The sequence below is a fragment of the Lampetra fluviatilis genome, unplaced genomic scaffold, assembly GCF_964198595.1.
Source record: "Lampetra fluviatilis unplaced genomic scaffold, kcLamFluv1.1 SCAFFOLD_680, whole genome shotgun sequence".
Lineage (NCBI taxonomy): Eukaryota > Metazoa > Chordata > Hyperoartia > Petromyzontiformes > Petromyzontidae > Lampetra > Lampetra fluviatilis.
In genome coordinates this window covers 12,987-30,000 of record NW_027621424.1, presented here as the reverse complement: position 1 = coordinate 30,000, position 17,014 = coordinate 12,987, and the positions used below count along the sequence as shown (strand labels likewise).

The following is a 17,014-nucleotide window of genomic DNA, read 5'->3' as shown; positions in this document are numbered from 1 at the left end:
CCTCCCCATTCTCCCATTGGCTCCTCCCCCTTCTCCCCTTGGCTCATCCCCGTTCTCCCCTTGGCTCCTCCCCATTCTCCCATTGGCTCCTCCCCATTCTCCCATTGGCTCCTCCCCATTCTCCCCTTGGCTCCTCCCCCTTCTCCCCTTGGCTCATCCCCGTTCTCCCCTTGGCTCCTCCCCCTTCTCCCCTTGGCTCCTCCCCCTTCTCCCCTTGGCTCCTCCCCCTTTCCCCCTTGGTTCCTCCCCCTTCTCCCCTTGGCTCCTCCCCCTTCTCCCCTTGGCTCCTCCCCCTTCTCCCCTTGGCTCCTCCCCCTTCTCCCCTTGGCTCCTCCCCCTTCTCCCCTTGGCTCCTCCCCCTTTCCCCCTTGGTTCCTCCCCCTTCTCCTCTTGACTCCTCCCCATTCTCCCATTGGCTCCTCCCCATTCTCCCATTGGCTCCTCCCCATTCTCCCATTGGCTCCTCCCCCTTCTCCCCTTGGCTCCTCCCCATTCTCCCCTTGGCTCCTCCCCCTTCTCCCCTTGGCTCCTCCCCCTTCTCCCCTTGGCTCCTCCCCCTTCTCCCCTTGGCTCCTCCCCCTTCTCCCCTTGGCTCCTCCCCCTTCTCCCCTTGGCTCCTCCCCCTTCTCCCCTTGGCTCCTCCCCATTCTCCCATTGGCTCCTCCCCCTTCTCCCCTTGGCTCATCCCCGTTCTCCCATTGGCTCCTCCCCCTTCTCCCCTTGGCTCCTCCCCCTTCTCCCCTTGGCTCCTCCCCCTTTCCCCCTTGGTTCCTCCCCCTTCTCCCCTTGGCTCCTCCCCCTTCTCCCCTTGGCTCCTCCCCCTTCTCCTCTTGGCTCCTCCCCCTTCTCCCCTTGGCTCATCCCCGTTCTCCCATTGGCTCCTCCCCCTTCTCCCCTTGGCTCCTCCCCCTTCTCCCCTTGGCTCCTCCCCCTTTCCCCCTTGGTTCCTCCCCCTTCTCCCCTTGGCTCCTCCCCCTTCTCCCCTTGGCTCCTCCCCCTTCTCACCTTGGCTCCTCCCCCTTCTCCCCTTGGCTCCTCCCCATTCTCCTCTTGGCTCCTCCCCCTTCTCCCCTTGGCTCCTCCCCATTCTCCCCTTGGCTCCTCCCCATTCTCCCCTTGGCTCCTCCCCCTTCTCCCCTTGGCTCCTCCCCCTTCTCCCCTTGGCTCCTCCCCATTCTCCCCTTGGCTCCTCCCCCTTCTCCCCTTGGCTCCTCCCCGTTCTCCCCTTGGCTCCTCCCCCTTCTCCCCTTGGCTCCTCCCCCTTTCCCCCTTGGCTCCTCCCCCTTCTCCCCTTGGCTCCTCCCCATTCTCCCCTTGGCTCCTCCCCCTTCTCCCCTTGGCTCCTCCCCCTTCTCCCCTTGGCTCCTCCCCATTCTCCCCTTGGCTCCTCCCCCTTCTCCCCTTGGCTCCTCCCCCTTCTCCCCTTGGCTCCTCCCCGTTCTCCCCTTGGCTCCTCCCCCTTCTTTCCTTGGCTCCTCCCCCTTTCCCCCTTGGCTCCTCCCCCTAGGCCGACCCCCAATGGGAGTTCCCGAGGGAGCGCCTCCGCCTGGGCCCCCCCCTCGGCTCGGGGGAGTTCGGCACGGTCGTCATGGCGACCGCCACGGGGCTGCCCGGGTTGCCGGGGGAAACCGCTGTCGCCGTGAAGATGCTGAAGGGTGCGGAGAGAGACTCGTAGAGACCCATAGAGACCCATAGAGACTCGTAGAGACTCATAGAGACTCATAGAGACTCATAGAGACTCATAGAGACTCGTAGAGACTCATAGAGACTCATAGAGACACGTAGAGACACGTAGAGACTCGTAGAGACTCGTAGAGACCCATAGAGACTCATAGAGACTCGTAGAGACTCATAGAGACTCATAGAGACTCATAGAGACCCCTATAGAGACACATAGAGAATCATAGAGACTCATAGAGACTCATAGAGACCCATAGAGACTCGTAGAGACACATAGAGACTCATAGAGACACATAGAGACTCATAGAGACACATAGAGACACGTAGAGACTCATAGAGACTCATAGAGACACATAGAGACTCATAGAGACCCATAGAGACTCGTAGAGACTCATAGAGACACATAGAGACTCGTAGAGACTCATAGAGACTCATAGAGACTCATAGAGACACATAGAGACTCATAGAGACTCGTAGAGACTCATAGAGACTCAGAGAGACACATAGAGACTCATAGAGACTCATAGAGACACATAGAGATACATAGAGACCCATAGAGACACATAGAGACACATAGAGACTCATAGATACACATAGAGACTTATAGAGACTCATAGAGACTCATAGAGACTCATAGATACACATAGAGACTCATAGAGACACATAGAGACACATAGAGACTCATAGATACACATAGAGACTCATAGAGACTCATAGAGACCCATAGAGACTCGTAGAGACTCATAGAGACTCATAGAGATACATAGAGACTCATAGAGACTCGTAGAGACTCATAGAGACTCATAGAGACTCATAGAGACTCGTAGAGACTCATAGAGATACATAGAGACTCATAGAGACTCATAGAGACTCGTAGAGACACATAGAGACTCATAGAGACACATAGAGACTCGTAGAGACTCATAGAGACTCGTAGAGACTCATAGAGACTCATAGAGACTCGTAGAGACTCGTAGAGACTCGTAGAGACTCATAGAGACTCATAGAGACCCATAGAGACTCGTAGAGACTCATAGAGTCTCATAGAGACTCATAGAGACTCGTAGAGACTCGTAGAGACTCATAGAGACCCATAGAGACTCGTAGAGACTCATAGAGACTCATAGAGACTCGTAGAGACTCATAGAGACTCATAGAGACTCATAGAGACCCATAGAGACTCGTAGAGACCCATAGAGATACATAGAGACTCATAGAGACACATAGAGACTCGTAGAGACACATAGAGACTCGTAGAGACTCATAGAGACCCATAGAGACTCGTAGAGACACATAGAGACTCGTAGAGACACATAGAGACTCATAGAGACACATAGAGATACGTAGAGACTCATAGAGACACATAGAGACTCGTAGAGACCCATAGAGACTCATAGAGACTCATAGAGACTCGTAGAGACTCGTAGAGACTCATAGAGACACTCATAGAGACCCATAGAGACTCGTAGAGACTCATAGAGACTCATAGAGACTCATAGAGACTCGTAGAGACTCATAGAGACTCATAGAGACACATAGAGTCTCATAGAGACCCATAGAGACTCATAGAGACACATAGAGACTCATAGAGACTCATAGAGACACATAGAGACTCATAGAGACACATAGAGACTCATAGAGACACATAGAGACTCATAGAGACTCATAGAGACACATAGAGACTCATAGAGACTCGTAGAGACTCATAGAGACTCATAGAGACTCATAGAGACCCATAGAGACTCATAGCGACACTTTTAGACTCATAGAGACTCATAGAGACTCATAGAGACACATAGAGACTCATAGAGACACATAGAGACTCATAGAGACACATAGAGACTCATAGAGACTCATAGAGACACATAGAGACTCATAGAGACTCATTGAGACACATAGAGACCCATAGAGACTCATAGAGACTCATAGAGACCCATAGAGACTCATAGCGACACTTTTAGACTCATAGAGACTCATAGAGACTCATAGAGACACATAGAGACTCATAGAGACACATAGAGACTCATAGAGACTCATAGAGACACATAGAGACTCATAGAGACACATAGAGACTCATAGAGACACATAGAGACTCATAGAGACACATAGAGACTCATAGAGACACATAGAGACTCATAGAGACACATAGAGACTCATAGAGACACATAGAGACTCACCCACTCACTCACCCACTCACCCACCCACTCACTCACCCACCCACTCACTCACCCACTCACCCACTCACTCACCCACTCACCCACCCACTCACTCACCCACTCACCCTCTCTGCTCACCAGATGGTGGAGGTTGTAGTCGACCTTCCGACCTCCGTGACCTCCTCTCTGAACTCGCCCTGCTCAAGATGGTCCATCACCCACAAGTCATTCGCCTGCTCGGAGCTTGCACGGTCGGAGGTGAGGCACGGTGGTGGTGGTGGTGGTGGTTGAGGTGGTTGTAGTTGTTGAGGTGGTGGTGGTGGTTGAGGTGGTTGTAGTTGTTGAGGTGGTGGTGGTTGAGGTGGTGGTGGAGGTTGTTGTGGTGGTTGTTGTTGTTGTGGTGGTGGTGGTGGTTGTTGAGGTGGTGGTGGAGGTTGTTGTGGTGGTTGTTGTTGTAGTTGTGGTGGTGGTCGTGGTGGTTGTGGAGGTGGTTGTTGTGGTGGTGGTGGTGGTGGTTGTTGAGGTGGTGGTGGTTGTGGTTGAGGTGGTTGTAGTTGTGTTGGTGGTGGTGGTTGAGGTGGTGGTGGTATTTTTTGTTGAGGTGGTGGTGGAGGTGGAGGTGGTGGTTGTTGTTGTTGTGGTGGTGGTGGTTGTTGAGGTGGTGGTGGTAGAGGTTGTGGTGGTGTTTGTTGTTGGTGTGGTGGTGGAGGTGGTTGTTGAGGTGGTGGTGGTAGTTGTTGAGGTGGTGGTGGAGGTTGTTGTTGTGGTGGTGGTTGTTGTTGTGGTTGTTGTGGTGGTTGTGGTGGTGGTGGTGGAGGTGGAAGTGGTGGTTGTTGTTGTTGAGGTGGTGGTAGTTGTTGTGATGGTGGTGATGGTGGTGGTTGTTGTTGTTGAGGTGGTGGTGATGGTGGTGATGGTGGTGGTGGTTGTTGTTGTGGTGGTTGTTGTGGTGGTTGTGGTGGTGGTCGTTGTTGTTGAGGTGGTGGTTGTTGATGAGGGGGTGGTGGTAGTGGTGGTGGTTGTTGTGGTGGTTGTGTTGGTGTTGGTTGTTGTTGTTGTGGTGGTTGTTGTTGTTGAGGTGGTGGTGATGGTGGTGGTGGTGGTGGTTGTTGTTGTGGTGGTGGTTGTTGTTGTGGTGGTAGTTGTGGTGGTTGTTGTGGTGGTTGTTGTTGTGGTGGTGGTGGAGGTTGTTGTTGTTTGTAGTAGTAGTGTGTGTGTGTGTTGTGGTGGTGGTAGTTGTTGTGGTGGTGGTGGTTGTTGATGAGAGGGTGGTGGTAGTGGTGGTGGTGGTAGTGGTGGTGGTGGTGGTTGTTGTGGTGGTGGTGGTTGTTGTTGAGGTGGTGGTGGTAGTGGTGGTGGTGGTAGTGGTGGTGGTGGTGGTTGTTGTGGTGGTTGTGCTGGTGGTGGTTGTTGATGAGAGGGTGGTGGTAGTAGTGGTGGTGGTTGTTGTTGTGGTGGTGTTGGTTGTTGTTGTTGTTGTTGACAGGCCCGTTGTTGCTGCTCGTGGAGTTTGCCTCTCACGGCTGCCTCCGAGATTTCCTGCGGAGACTTCGCAAGGCCGGAGCCCGAGTCGACGGACATCGCGTCGTGACGACAGCAGCACAGCGGATAGAGCCTGGTAAGTACACTAACTAGCACACTAACTAGTACACTAACTAGTACACTAACTAGTACACTAACTAGTACACTAGTACACTAACTAGTACACTAACTAGTACACTAACTAGTACACTAACTAGTACACTAACTAGTACACTAGTACACTAACTAGTACACTAACTAGTACACTAACTAGTACACTAACTAGTACACTAACTAGTACACTAACTAGCACACTAACTAGCACACTAGTACACTAACTAGTACACTAACTAGCACACTAACTAGTACACTAACTAGTACACTAACTAGCACACTAACTAGCACACTAACTAGTACACTAACTAGCACACTAACTAGTACACTAACTAGCACACTAGTACACTAACTAGTACACTAACTAGTACACTAACTAGTACACTAACTAGTACACTAACTAGTACACTAACTAGTACACTAGTACACTAACTAGTACACTAACTAGTACACTAACTAGTACACTAGTACACTAACTAGTACACTAGTACACTAACTAGTACACTAACTAGTACACTAACTAGTACACTAGTACACTAACTAGTACACTAGTACACTAACTAGTACACTAACTAGTACACTAGTACACTAACTAGTACACTAACTAGTACACTAACTAGTACACTAACTAGCACACTAACTAGTACACTAACTAGTACACTAGTACACTAACTAGTACACTAACTAGTACACTAACTAGTACACTAGTACACTAACTAGTACACTAACTAGTACACTAGTACACTAACTAGTACACTAACTAGTACACTAACTAGTACACTAACTAGCACACTAGTACACTAACTAGTACACTAACTAGCACACTAACTAGTACACTAACTAGCACACTAACTAGTACACTAACTAGCACACTAACTAGTACACTAGTACACTAACTAGTACACTAACTAGTACACTAACTAGTACACTAGTACACTAACTAGTACACTAACTAGCACACTAACTAGTACACTAGTACACTAACTAGTACACTAACTAGCACACTAACTAGTACACTAGTACACTAACTAGCACACTAACTAGTACACTAACTAGTACACTAACTAGTACACTAGTACACTAACTAGTACACTAGTACACTTACTAGTACACTAACTAGTACACTAACTAGTACACTAGCACACTAACTAGTACACTAGTACACTAACTAGCACACTAACTAGTACACTAGTACACTAACTAGCACACTAACTAGTACACTAACTAGTCACACTAACTAGTACACTAACTAGTACACTAACTAGCACACTAACTAGCACACTAACTAGTTCACTAGCATACTAACTAGTACACTAACTAGCACACTAACTAGTACACTAACTAGTACACTAACTAGTACACTAACTAGCACACTAACTAGCACACTAACTAGCACACTAACTAGCACACTAACTAGCACACTAACTAGTACACTAACTAGTACACTAATTAGCACACTAACTAGTACACTAGCACACTAACTAGTACACTAACTAGTACATTAATTAGCACACTAACTAGTACACGAACTAGTACACTAACTAGCACACTAACTAGTACACTAACTAGCACACTAACTAGTACACTAACTAGTACACTAACTAGCACACTAATTAGCACACTAACTAGTACACTAACTAGCACACTAACTAGTACACTAACTAGCACACTAACTAGCACACTAATTAGCACACTAACTAGTACACTAACTAGTACACTAACTAGCACACTAATTAGCACACTAACTAGTACACTAACTAGCACACTAACTAGCACACTAACTAGCACACTAACTAGTACACTAACTAGCACACTAACTAGCACACTAACTAGTACACTAACTAGTACACTAGTACACTAACTAGTACACTAACTAGTACACTAACTAGCACACTAACTAGTACACTAACTAGTACACTAACTAGTACACTAACTAGTACACTAACTAGCACACTAACTAGTACACTAACTAGTACACTAACTAGCACACTAACTAGCACACTAACTAGCACACTAACTAGCACACTAACTAGTACACTAGCACACTAACTAGTACACTAACTAGTACACTAACTAGTACACTAACTAGCACACTAACTAGTACACTAGCACACTAACTAGTACACTAACTAGTACACTAGCTAGTACACTAACTAGTACACTAACTAGTACACTAGCTAGTACACTAGCTAGTACACTAACTAGTACACTAACTAGTACACTAGTACACTAACTAGTACACTAACTAGTACACTAACTAGTACACTAGTACACTAATTAGTACACTAATTAGTACACTAACTAGTACACTAACTAGTACACTAGTACACTAACTAGTACACTAGTACACTAACTAGTACACTAATTAGTACACTAACTAGTACACTAACTAGTACACTAACTAGTACACTAGTACACTAACTAGTACACTAACTAGTACACTAACTAGTACACTAGTACACTAACTAGTACACTAACTAGTACACTAACTAGTACACTAGTACACTAACTAGTACACTAACTAGTACACTAACTAGCACACTAACTAGTACACTAGCACACTAACTAGTACACTAACTAGTACACTAACTAGTACACTAACTAGTACACTAGCTAGTACACTAGCTAGTACACTAACTAGTACACTAGTACACTAACTAGTACACTAACTAGTACACTAACTAGTACACTAACTAGTACACTAGTACACTAATTAGTACACTAATTAGTACACTAACTAGTACACTAACTAGTACACTAGTACACTAACTAGTACACTAGTACACTAACTAGTACACTAACTAGTACACTAACTAGTACACTAACTAGTACACTAGTACACTAACTAGTACACTAACTAGTACACTAACTAGTACACTAGTACACTAACTAGTACACTAACTAGTACACTAACTAGTACACTAGTACACTAACTAGTACACTAACTAGTACACTAACTAGTACACTAACTAGTACACTAGTACACTAACTAGTACATTAGTACACTAACTAGTACACTAACTAGTACACTAGTACACTAACTAGTACACTAACTAGTACACTAACTAGTACACTAGTACACTAACTAGTACACTAACTAGTACACTAACTAGTACACTAACTAGCACACTAACTAGCACACTAATTAGCACACTAACTAGTACACTAACTAGTACACTAACTAGCACACTAATTAGCACACTAACTAGTACACTAACTAGCACACTAACTAGCACACTAACTAGCACACTAACTAGTACACTAACTAGCACACTAACTAGCACACTAACTAGTACACTAACTAGTACACTAGTACACTAACTAGTACACTAACTAGTACACTAACTAGCACACTAACTAGTACACTAACTAGTACACTAACTAGTACACTAACTAGTACACTAACTAGCACACTAACTAGTACACTAACTAGTACACTAACTAGCACACTAACTAGCACACTAACTAGCACACTAACTAGCACACTAACTAGTACACTAGCACACTAACTAGTACACTAACTAGTACACTAACTAGTACACTAACTAGCACACTAACTAGTACACTAGCACACTAACTAGTACACTAACTAGTACACTAGCTAGTACACTAACTAGTACACTAACTAGTACACTAGCTAGTACACTAGCTAGTACACTAACTAGTACACTAACTAGTACACTAGTACACTAACTAGTACACTAACTAGTACACTAACTAGTACACTAACTAGTACACTAGTACACTAATTAGTACACTAATTAGTACACTAACTAGTACACTAACTAGTACACTAGTACACTAACTAGTACACTAGTACACTAACTAGTACACTAATTAGTACACTAACTAGTACACTAACTAGTACACTAACTAGTACACTAGTACACTAACTAGTACACTAACTAGTACACTAACTAGTACACTAGTACACTAACTAGTACACTAACTAGTACACTAACTAGCACACTAACTAGTACACTAGCACACTAACTAGTACACTAACTAGTACACTAACTAGTACACTAGTACACTAACTAGTACACTAGCTAGTACACTAGCTAGTACACTAACTAGTACACTAACTAGTACACTAGTACACTAACTAGTACACTAACTAGTACACTAACTAGTACACTAACTAGTACACTAGTACACTAATTAGTACACTAATTAGTACACTAACTAGTACACTAACTAGTACACTAGTACACTAACTAGTACACTAGTACACTAACTAGTACACTAACTAGTACACTAACTAGTACACTAACTAGTACACTAGTACACTAACTAGTACACTAACTAGTACACTAACTAGTACACTAGTACACTAACTAGTACACTAACTAGTACACTAACTAGTACACTAGTACACTAACTAGTACACTAACTAGTACACTAACTAGTACACTAACTAGTACACTAGTACACTAACTAGTACATTAGTACACTAACTAGTACACTAACTAGTACACTAGTACACTAACTAGTACACTAACTAGTACACTAACTAGTACACTAGTACACTAACTAGTACACTAACTAGTACACTAACTAGCTGCTTGTGTTGTGGTTATTGCAAACACGATGCCTTGTACAAAGGTGTCAGTTTTTGTAGCAGTTGAAAGGGTAAAAACCTGTCACTATTTTATCTTTCTTTGAATGCATCAAGCTGCTTTACCGATAGATTCAAACAATATGAACTCCGGCATTAACAACGAAAGCCTCAAGTTGAGATTTGAACACCTGTAGGGCAGAGGTGGGACAAAGTCATTGATATGCAAGTCCAAGTCGAGTCGCAAGTCATCAAATTCATGACTCGAGTCTGACTCGAGTCCAAGTCACATGACTCGAGTCCACATCTCATAGGTGGGACAAAGTCATTGTTATGCAAGTCCAAGTCGAGTCGCAAGTCATCAAATTCATGACTCGAGTCTGACTCGAGTCCAAGTCACATGACTCGAGTCCACACCTCTGCTGTAGGGTTTCCACGCAACGATTAGATCTTTGATTGTAAGCTTCCGTGACTGCGTAGATTCATATTGAGATAGACCAATGGAAAAATTAACCCGTAAAAACGAAGTTTTTCACTATAAATCCTTTATATGCGTGGCGGCTAGAGTCCTCTCGTCCTCTGGCTTGAGATGGCTGCCACCTATGGGTCAGATGATTGCATTGCACCATTAAGCAATTGGTCATTACATATTTTTAAAAAAATTCCCTAAAATGTGTAAAATTTTTGAAAAAAATGTTCACGAAAATTCATTTTCACCCACAACGAGTCTGTGTGCAAAATGTCAGCTCGATTGGATCACGGGAAGTGGGTTAAAAAACGAGCGAAAGATTTGCACGGTCGTAAGCGCGCAAGCGAACTTAATATAAAGGATTTAAAAAGAATGAAAAATAAAGTGAATGAAAAATTACGAAAATAAAATGCAAAAAAATGATGAAAATAAAATACGGAAAAAAATTGAAAAGAAATACAAATAAATAATGAAAATAAAATAAAAAAAATTATGAAAATTAAATGAAACAAATTTGAAAATTAAATAAAACATTTTTTTAACGAAAATTAAACACGAAAAAATTATGAAAATTAAATACGAAAACATTTTCTCTCTGTGGATTTCACACCCGATGAGAACAATTGTGTGTGTTGCAGTCAAAACGTCGTGAGATTTTCGTATTGTTTTTTATTATTTGATTCTTCAACTTCCACGTGGCGACCGAAAAAATATTTCATCTTTCTAAGGACACTATCAAAGCCTCTTTACCGTGAGACCCAAAACAATATGAACTCCTGCGATAACGAAAGCTTCACGTCCACGTTCATCTACTTGTAGACATGTTCTTGAAATTTGTCTTTAACAGGACCCTGCGGGGTGGCCTGGTAGGAACGAATAACCAAAGAATATAAACACAATGTATTATGACACTTGTTAAGCCAGCAAAACCCCACTGAGTCAAAAGGTTTTTGTAGGGTCCTGCCAAGTGTTTGCAGTAGGGGTCGATGTTGCTACACGGACGGACGGACGGACGGACGGACAAACGGACGGACGATAACAGGACCCTGCGGGGTGGCCTGGTAGGAACGAATAACCAAATAATATAAACATAATGTATTATGACACTTGTTAAGCCAGCAAAGCCCCACTGAGTCAAAAGGTTTTTGTAGGGTCCTGCCAAGTGTTTGCAGTAGGGGTCGATGTTGATACACGGACGGACGGACGGACGGACAAACGGACGGACGATAACAGGACCCTGCGGGGTGGCCTGGTAGGAACGAATAACCAAATAATATAAACATAATGTATTATGACACTTGTTAAGCCAGCAAAGCCCCACTGAGTCTAAAGGTTTTTGTAGGGTCCTGCCAAGTGTTTGCAGTAGGGGTCGATGTTGATACACGGACGGACGGACGGACGGACAGACGGACGGACGGACGGACGGACGGACGGACGGACGGACGATATAATCTATTGGTGGTCTGGTCCACTTCGTTCCTACCAGTAAAATGTGTCTCTCTCTCTCTCCTCCAGATCTGTTTGACCCCTCTCCAGATCTGTTTGACCCCTGCCAGGGGTCAGAGTTCGAGGAGGAGGGAGCAGAGGTCACGGGGAGGTCACCGGGAGGTCACGGGGAGGTCACGACCCTCTGTGACCTCGCCAGCTTTGCCTGGCAAATCTCACGTGGGATGGAATATCTGGCGTCCATTAAGGTAACAGCGGTGGTGGTGGTGGTGGTGGTGGTGGGGGTGGTGGTGGTGGTGGGGGTGGTGGTGGTGGTGGTGGTGGGGGTGGTGGTGGTGGTGGTGGTGGGGGTGGTGGTGGTGGTGGTGGGGGTGGTGGGGGTGGTGGTGGGGGTGGTGGGGGTGGTGGTGGGGGTGGTGGTGGTGGTGGTGGGGGTGGTGGGGGTGGTGGTGGTGGTGGTGGTGGGGGTGGGGGTGGTGGGGGTGGTGATGGTGGTGGTGGTGGTGGTGGTGGTGGTGGGGGTGGTGGTGGTGGTGATGGTGGTGGGGGTGGTGGTGGTGGTGGTGGTGATGGTGGTGGTGGTGGAGGTGGGGGTGGTGGGGGTGGTGGTGGTGGTGGTGGTGGGGGTGGTGGTGGTGGTGGGGGTGGTGGTGGTGGTGGTGATGGTGGTGGTGGTGGTGGTGGGGGTGGTGGTGGTGGGGGTGGTGGTGGTGGGGGTGGTGGTGGTGGTGGTGGTGGTGGGGGTGGTGGTGGTGATGGTGGTGGTGGTGGGGGTGGTGGTGGGGGTGGTGGTGGGGGTGGTGGTGGTGGTGGTGGTGGCGGTGGTGATGGCGGTGGTGGTGGTGGGGGTGGTGGTGGGGGTGGTGGTGGGGGTGGTGGTGGGGGTGGTGGTGGTGGTGGTGGTGGGGGTGGTGATGGTGGTGGTGGGGGTGGTGATGGTGGTGGTGATGGTGGTGATGGTGGTGGTGGTGGGGGTGGTGGTGGGGGTGGTGGTGGGGATGGTGGTGGTGGTGGTGGTGGGGGTGGTGGGGGTGGTGATGGTGGTGGTGGTGGTGGGGGTGGTTGTGGTAGTAGTAGTGTAGTAGTAGTATCAGTAATAGTAGTAGTATCAGTAGTATCACCATCACCACCACCACCATCACCACCACCACCCCCACCACCACCATCACCACCACCCCCACCACCACCCCCACCACCACCCCCACCACCACCACCATCACCACCATCACCACCACCATCACCACCCCCACCACCACCATCACCACCCCCACCACCACCACCACCACCACCCCCACCACCACCCCCACCACCACCCCCACCACCACCACCGCCATCACCACCGCCACCACCACCATCACCCCCCCCCCCCTTCACCACCACCACCATCACCACCATCACCACCATCACCACCACCACCATCACCACCACCACCCCCACCACCACCACCATCACCACCACCACCACCACCATCACCCCCCCCCCTTCACCATCACCACCATCACCACCATCACCACCACCACCATCACCCCCCCCCCCCCCACCACCATAACATCACCTCCCCCTCTCCCCCCTCTCTCTCTGCGTCGGTGATGGTGGCTGTATCCTGTCATGGCCGCCACGGCTACAGTTGGTCCACAGAGACTTGGCAGCTCGCAATGTGCTCGTGTGTGACGGACTTGTCATGAAGATCTCAGATTTCGGACTTTCCAGAGACGTTTACCAAGATGAGGCTTACATCAAGACAAGCAGGGTACACTATACACTACACTATACATTATATACTACATTATACACTACATTATACACTACATTATACACTACACTATACACTACACTATACACTACATTATACACTACACTATACACTACATTATACACTACACTATACACTACATTATACACTACATACTACACTACATTATACACTACATTATACACTACATTATACACTACACTATACACTACATATTACACTACATTATACACTACATTATACACTACATTATACACTACATTATACACTACACTATACACTACATATTACACTACATTATACACTACATTATACACTACATTATACACTACACTATACACTACATATTACACTACATTATACACTACATTATACACTACATTATACACTACACTATACACTACATATTACACTACATTATACACTACATTATACACTACACTATACACTACATATTACACTACATTATACACTACATTATACACTACATTATACACTACATACTACACTACATACTACACTACATTATACACTACATTATACACTACATACTACACTACATACTATACTACATTATACACTACATTATACACTACATACTACACTACATTATACACTACATACTACACTACATACTATACTACATTATACACTACATTATACACTACATTATACACTACATTATACACTACATACTACACTACATTATACACTACATTATACACTACACTATACACTACATTATACACTACATTATACATTACATTATACACTACATACAACACTACATTATACACTACATTATACACTACACTATACACTACATTATACACTACATTATACATTACATTATACACTACATACTACACTACATTATACACTACATTATACATTACATTATACACTACATACTACACTACATTATACACTACATTATACACTACATTATACACTACATACTACACTACATTATACACTACATTATACACTATATTATACACTACAATATACACTACATTATACACTACATTATACACTACATACTACACTACATTATACACTACATTATACACTATATTATACACTACAATATACACTACATTATACACTACATTATACACTACATTATACACTACACTATACACTACATACTACACTACATTATACACTACATTATACACTACATTATACACTACACTATACACTACATTATACACTACATTATACACTACATACTACACTACATTATACACTACACTATACACTACATTATACACTACATTATACACTACATTATACACTACATTATACACTACATACTACACTACATTATACACTACATTATACACTACATACTACACTACATTATACACTACATTATACACTACATACTACACTACATTATACACTACATTATACACTACATTATACACTACATACTACACTACATTATACACTACACTATACACTACATTATACACTACATTATACACTACATTATACACTACATCATACACTACATACTACACTACATTATACACTACATTATACACTACATACTACACTACATTATACACTACATTATACACTACATACTACACTACATTATACACTACATTATACACTACATACTACACTACATTATACACTACATTATACACTACATTATACACTACATTATACACTACATTATACACTACACTATACACTACATTATACACTACATTATACACTACATTATACACTACATTATACACTACATACTACACTACATTATACACTACACTATACACTACATTATACACTACATTATACACTACATTATACACTACATTATACACTACATACTACACTACATTATACACTACACTATACACTACATTATACACTACATTATACACTACATTATACACTACGTACTACACTACATTATACACGACACTATACACTACATTATACACTACATTATACACTACGTACTACACTACATTATACACTACATTATACACTACATTATACACTACATTATACACTACACTATACACTACATTATGCACTACATTATACACTACACTATACACTACATTATACACTACACTATACACTACATTATGCACTACATTATACACTACACTATACACTACATTATACACTACATTATACACTACACTATACACTACATTATACACTACATTATACACTACACTATACACTACATTATACACTACACTATACACTACACTATACACTACATTATACACTACATTATACACTACATTATACACTACATACTACACTACATTATACACTACATTATACACTACATTATACACTACACTATACACTACATTATACACTACATTATACACTACACTATACACTACACTATACACTACATTATACACTACACTATACACTACATACTACACTACATTATACACTACATTATACACTACATTATACACTACATTATACACTACACTATACACTACATTATACACTACACTATACACTACATTATACACTAAACTATACACTACATTATACACTACACTATACACTACATTATACACTACATACTACACTACATTATACACTACATTATACACTACATTATACACTACATACTACACTACATTATACACTACATTATACACTACACTATACACTACATTATACACTACATTATACACTACACTATACACTACATTATACACTACATTATACACTACATACTACACTACATTATACACTTTATTATACACTACATTATACACTACACTATACACTACATACTACACTACATTATACACTACATTATACACTACATTATACACTACATTATACACTACACTATACACTACATTATACACTACATTATACACTACACTATACACTACATTATACACTACACTATACACTACATACTACACTACATTATACACTACATTATACACTACATTATACACTACATACTACACTACACTATACACTACATTATACACTACATTATACACTACATATTACACTACATTATACACTACACTATACACTACATTATACACTACATTATACACTACATTATACACTACATATTACACTACATTATACACTACACTATACACTACATTATACACTACATTATACACTACACTATACACTACATTATACACTACACTATACACTACATTATACACTACATTATACACTACATTATACACTACATACTACACTACATACTACACTACATTATACACTACATTATACACTACATTATACACTACACTATACACTACATACTACACTACATTATACAC

The 17,014-nt window shown here is 43.2% G+C and overlaps 1 long non-coding RNA gene across 1 annotated transcript; it reads left to right on the top strand.

Moving 5' to 3' along the window:
* The first annotated feature begins 5,427 nt into the window (after window positions 1-5,427).
* LOC144955245 (uncharacterized) lies at window positions 5,428-13,689 on the top strand. The gene is made up of 3 exons (XR_013641572.1): window positions 5,428-5,454; window positions 12,035-12,192; window positions 13,572-13,689. It is a non-coding gene; the product is annotated as an uncharacterized LOC144955245 (long non-coding RNA).
* The last annotated feature ends 3,325 nt before the right edge of the window (window positions 13,690-17,014 follow it).